Below are 5,993 nucleotides of genomic sequence, written 5' to 3' on the forward strand. Positions count from 1 at the left end.
AAAGTTTTGAATAATTCCTTAGTAATCGAGGCATCTTGAGAAAACCAAATATCACTCGTTCCTATTTACACGTCGACAACAATGTTGACTTGCTTTTCTTTTTTTAGTTGTATACTGCTTGTAAAAAGTTTTTGTAACGAATGAATACACTTAATATGCTAAAAATTATACTCACTGGTACAATATTATGTAGTAACCACTATAGTGAATACTGACGATGTCCTATTATCAACGTACTGGAAGATATTATTCCATAAAGTTACTGTACCATACAGTAGAAATATATTACCTCTACTTTTATTATATGCTTAAGAGAGAAGATGTGATTGTTTTGTATTGTTAAGAAGATAAGATTTGAATAAATATATCAAACAAAAGAGAGAGAAAATTGAAGTAATATATACGATACTTTTTTGTAAAACGCAAGAAGATAAAAACTAATTAGAAAGAAATTGCTGCGCATTCCAACATTCTATTCTGTCAAACAATAAGCGTATTTGCCTAAACTACATATTCCACATAACGATTCGGATAGCGTAATAATTTTTCCGGCATTTTATGATTTTAATTAAATTTCTTTGCCTATAAATTATTTTTAATAAAAGATTTATTATTCATTATTATATATTTTTTATAATTATGTGTATTTTTTGAATATGATATTAGTATACACTTCAATATGACATATTCAATAATTGCTTGATTATATTTCATTAATTTTTGTGATTTCCTTAAAAATATTACGTGACTGATATAAATATGGAACTTTTTTATTTCAATTAGACAAAATTTATACATGTATGTGCTAAAGAGATAGATTATTGATTTTCATATTCTCTTTTTTTGCTTATAAAACTTATGGTTAATGCCCATCATATAATAAAGCGGAACATATAAAAAAAAATGGAAACTAATTTTTCAACGAAATGCAAATCGATCGAATGCTATCAATTTTTTATTTAATACACTGTACTTAAATGCAGTGTAAAAGAATACACATTTAGTTATTAAAAATTCTTAATAGATCCGCAGAATTCCTTTCTTAATTTTTTGCCTTTCTATCTACTATATCTCTACTTCTTCTTTTCATTTTTGCTATCTTATCTTATTTTTTTTATTATTTATTTATGCAATATTACAAAAGAATTAATAAAGATTCGCAAAATATATGAGGAATTATCAAAACAGATAAATAAAATTTGTAGCTTGAGTTTATATATAATGGATTCATTTTATTTAATTTTAAACGCTCCGGCAATGAAGTCTACACCATTCAAATTTTAATTTTAATTTAACACATATGCGAGCAGTAAGTTTTACATTTCTGGTCGTTCTTATATTATATATTATATTATTTTTATCTACTTATATGTTTTAATTTTATGTTACTTATTTTACTTTCGCCTATGTGCATTTATTTTGATCAAATATAAATTTAAGATATATTAATTGTAGATATAGAGAGAATTGCAATTTAATGAAACAAAGATTTATACATATTCAACAAATATATTTCGACAAAATTTATTATAGTTAAATTAGGATTTTTATATAGTTTTTGAACATATATAGATTAATTAACTAATTATTTTTCCCAATACATAAATGATTTTCAATTTTATAGTTTAATTTAAGTAACAAATATTTCTGCAAACAGAAATTTATTTGTTTTAAAATATACAAATAATAATATTTATAATTCGAAAACAGCAACTATTATTTACTAGGAATTTTTGCATTGTGTTTTTGTTGCAAAGAGAAATGGTTAGAAATATGTTAAATTATGTATATCGCCAAAATTATCTCAGGTATCCCAGTATAACTTACAGAAGCATAGTAATTAATTGAAAGAATCGGTAGTATGCATGGTACAGTTACGGATATAAGCTGCTAACATCGCAATGCAACATATATTAAGTCTTTCTGTAAAAATACTTCTTATACCATAACGATTCGTATGAAACATGATCAACATTATTACTCTGAAATATTAAAATGAAGTTACATTTGAATTATAAGAACGCTTTTATTTTAAATTTAAATGAAAATAAGAATCAATGGCATAACATATATTTCTCGATAATAAAACTGATCATTATAATTATCATTTCGTATAGAAGAGATATACATTTATATTATAAAAAAAAAATACATAAAGGAAAAAGATTTGAAAATAGACGTGCATATGTAGATTTTATTAATTTTATTTATATGTGTATATATTTATATATACATATACATTCCATTTTCCATTGTCTTTAAATGTGTATGATTTATTAATAACTTGAAAGAAATTTCTAACAATATATGTTTAAGTTTTATATATGCCCACAGTTATATGGAAAATATTAAATTATAATTCAATATTATAATAATTATAAAAAATATAATTTATCCTTTTGCTCTGAAATTAATTTCTTAGCCATAACTTTTAATTCTTTCCTGAATTTTGTACGTGGAAAAGCATTCAGAAATATCACTTCAGCATGAAGTTTGTATTGATCATCATCATGTTATTTGCCACTAAGTCTATTAATTCTTGTTCTGTCACCTACACATACACAATTTGATCATTGTAGTATATTTGATAAAACATTTTATATACTTTGCATTAGAAAATAATCTGAACGTAATTATCATAGCACATGTATGCAATTAATGTTTAAATTATAATCTGCAATTTATTATTAAAAAGGGAAATAGAAATTTACAAGTTCAATAATATAGAAATAGAACCCTTGGCGAAGGACAGTGATTACGATAGTGACAATAGTGACGATATTCTTGATGAAAAGTTACAAAAGAAACAGCGAAATTTAAGCATACCTGAAATAATAACATTAAACGAAGCAACAAAGATATGTTGCATTTCTTATTACTATATGGAAAATGGATCGAAATATTGTACCGAATGCTTTCTAGAAGACCCGTATCAGTTTGAAGAAACTAGTTCTGTTCGGGAACATAGAACCATAGGTTGTAGCAATATGGATAATATGTCATGCAAAGGGTGCAAAAATGTTTGAATCAAATATTGCCCTGCAACATGTGCCCTATTTGCACAAATTAAAATAGATGAGTCATGGATAACATTGTAAGTATCTTTTAATTTATTATATGATATATCAAAAGTATCTTAAAATAAATTATTAAATAATTTAAACTAATGAAATGCATATGTTTTCTTCTGTTTTCAGAAACGGCTTCCCCACATAGCCCGACGGCCTATTTTATATATTATTTTTTCTTTTATATTGTATACTTTTTTTTATTAAACTCACACATTTAAATAAATTATATATTTTTAATTGTAACAAAAAAAATTGCAATTATTTACACGCCTTTCCCTTGCGCTCCAATCCTTTGCGTGCTCTCGCATTAATTATAAGTCTCGCTATCGTTCTCTCTTGTACGCGTTCTCTCTCACACGCGCGGCAAGGGTGTAAAGCAGTCGAATATTGGTATCATAAACAGAAAACATAAAAAGAAGGAAGGTTCCAAGATCCATTTCTCTTCATAGGAATACTGTTCATATTGTTTATACCGAGCGTAGAAAAAGACCATGAAAGGATCATGAATGGTTAATATATACAGTGGGTGTAAAAAATATTCGTACACTAGTGTAACCCTTCCAGTTTTGAGACCTTTATAATTCCTACAGCGGAGAGTAACATTCGATTTCAATCTCAGTCGTGTATTGTCCGAAAGGAGAGCGTCAGCGAGTTTAACCGTGGTATTTCTTTTTCCGTGTGTGATTATTTCTTACGCTGCAAATAAGATGGATTCTATTTTTCATTTTTCATTTTGGAAGAGGAGTTTTGTAGAGCTCTTATTTTCTGTGATACTAAAAGTGGTATTTGTCTGGAAGGTAGGTAGTGTTTTTGTGAAAACAATTGTGCGTATGTGTATGTGGATTTTTAATATATATTATTTTATAGTACTCCGATGATGTCAAAATTCCCGGGTTCATCAACATACAGCATCGACGCAACGTGCGGGCGGAGCGCTGGAACGCGCGACACGATCTCGCGGAGGAATGGGGCGACACCCCGGAGAGTCGCCAGGATAATGATGTAAATGGATCGTGGAGATATCTCGACATTTTTAATCTGCGGCTGCTCTTCGGGATGGAGTCCCTATTTGACGAAATCTGCGAATTATCGGTTATAAGATACGAAGAGAACAGAATAATCGAAGAGGAGAGAATACGGGAAATACAAAGAAGACTGGGAGAGGAAAGAAGAAGACGGTTACTGGAATACTGGTACGGCTCTGCAGTTCCAGGGGGCTAAGGTACATATTTCTTTTTAAAATTTTTAAATTAGTTTTTTTTTTTATTTTTTTTATTTTAATTAAGATAAAATTAATGTAGCGTTTTTCCTGTTTCAGGAGCTGCCTCCCCCTTACAGCCCGGCGCACCGTCCGCATTATTTTATATTCATCATTTTATTTTCTTTCCCTATATTTTATTAATTTTTAAATTTTAATATTAAGTACACACACACACACACACACACACAATTTGTAATACTCATACACACATTTAAATAAATTCTACATATTTTTAATTGTAACGAAAAAAAAAATTGCAATTATTTACGCGCCTCTCCTTGCGCTCCCATCCCTTGCGTCTCTCTTGCGCTAGTTGTAAGTATAGCGATATCGTTCTCTCTCGCACGCGTTGTTCTCGCGCTATTATCGTTCTCTCTTTCGTACGCGCTATCGTTCTCTCTCTCTCACTCGCGTTATTCTTGCAATATCGTTCTCTCTCGCACGCGTTGTTCTCGCGCTATTGTCGTTTTCTCTCTTTCATATGCTCGTCGCTCACTTACCTTTGCGTCGTCCTTCTCACGCCATCTTACATTGCACCATCCTTGTCGCACGTTGATGTCATCCTTGTCGCACTGTCCTCTTCACACACTTAGCGCTATCCTTTTCCCACATGTAGCGCTGTCCTTTTCCCACACGTAGCGCTATCCTTCTCACACCACCGTCTTCTTTCCGCGGATCCCCCTTCTCCTCGCAGACTCCCTTCCTCGCGCGTGACGTCATTCCCCGCGCCACCGAAATTATATTTCAAGAAGAAAAATGTATAATTATTTACGCACCTCTCCCTTGCACTACCCTTTTCCCATTCTTTGCGCTAATTATAAGTCTCGCTATCGTTCTCTCTCGTACGCATTTTTTTCGCACGCGATATTATCGTTCTCTCTCACACGCGCGGCAAGGGTACAAAGCAGCCGAACATCGGTTTATGATTGTTTATACTTGTCATAAAACATCCAACACAAGCGTCCCCCGCCCTGCCCCGCAGCCCCCGCGCCTACGAAATCCCCTCCGTCCCGCGTGACGTCATTCCCCCGCGCCGCTGAGATCCCCTCGCGCCTCACCCCCCCTGAGAGGACCTGAGTTAGAACCCGCCTTGTATACCTACTTACAACAACTTTTTCTAATGACAAAATTGCAAATTACATATTTTTTCTCCGAAACAATTATGTGTTTTCTTTACACCAATTGATTCCTTTCATTATTTTGTACATAAAAGTATTAAGGTAAGATAATCGAAAAAAGAATATTTTACTAGATATTTTATGGTTTATGTAAAATTGAGAAATTATTTCAAGCCTCATAACTCAAAAAGTACTTGAGGGAAAAATATTTTATTATAGTGTTTTGGAAAGTCTTTGAGATAAACTACAAGAATATGCAATAAAAAATAGGGGTTCCATTTAAGAAATTGACGGTAACGTGATCTCCACGTGACCTCGACAACACTCTTCAAGGTCATACTGATATCGCCATGTAATGCGTTACTTGAAACCTTACAACTTTTGTCTGAAATATTTTTGTCTGCCGCGCTCAGTTTTTGAGATATTCGGCTGATACGGGTGGTCTGCGACACCCTGTATATTAGATTTATATATTAATATTATATTTATATATTAATACTAAAGTTTAATGAAAAAGAAGTGCGCGCGCGCGTGTGTGTGTGT

General features: G+C 31.5%; 1 long non-coding RNA gene across 1 annotated transcript; it reads left to right on the forward strand.

The window, feature by feature from the left end:
• Positions 1–3,014: 3,014 nt before the first annotated feature.
• Positions 3,015–5,056, forward strand: LOC145960424 (uncharacterized). The gene is made up of 3 exons (XR_014435354.1): positions 3,015–3,094; positions 3,198–4,293; positions 4,390–5,056. It is a non-coding gene; the product is annotated as an uncharacterized LOC145960424 (long non-coding RNA).
• The last annotated feature ends 937 nt before the right edge of the window (positions 5,057–5,993 follow it).

The sequence above is a fragment of the Camponotus vicinus genome, unplaced genomic scaffold, assembly GCF_025532165.1.
Source record: "Camponotus vicinus isolate PSW18456_S1 unplaced genomic scaffold, iyCamVici1.0 SCAF_10, whole genome shotgun sequence".
NCBI classification, from domain to species: Eukaryota; Metazoa; Arthropoda; class Insecta; order Hymenoptera; family Formicidae; genus Camponotus; species Camponotus vicinus.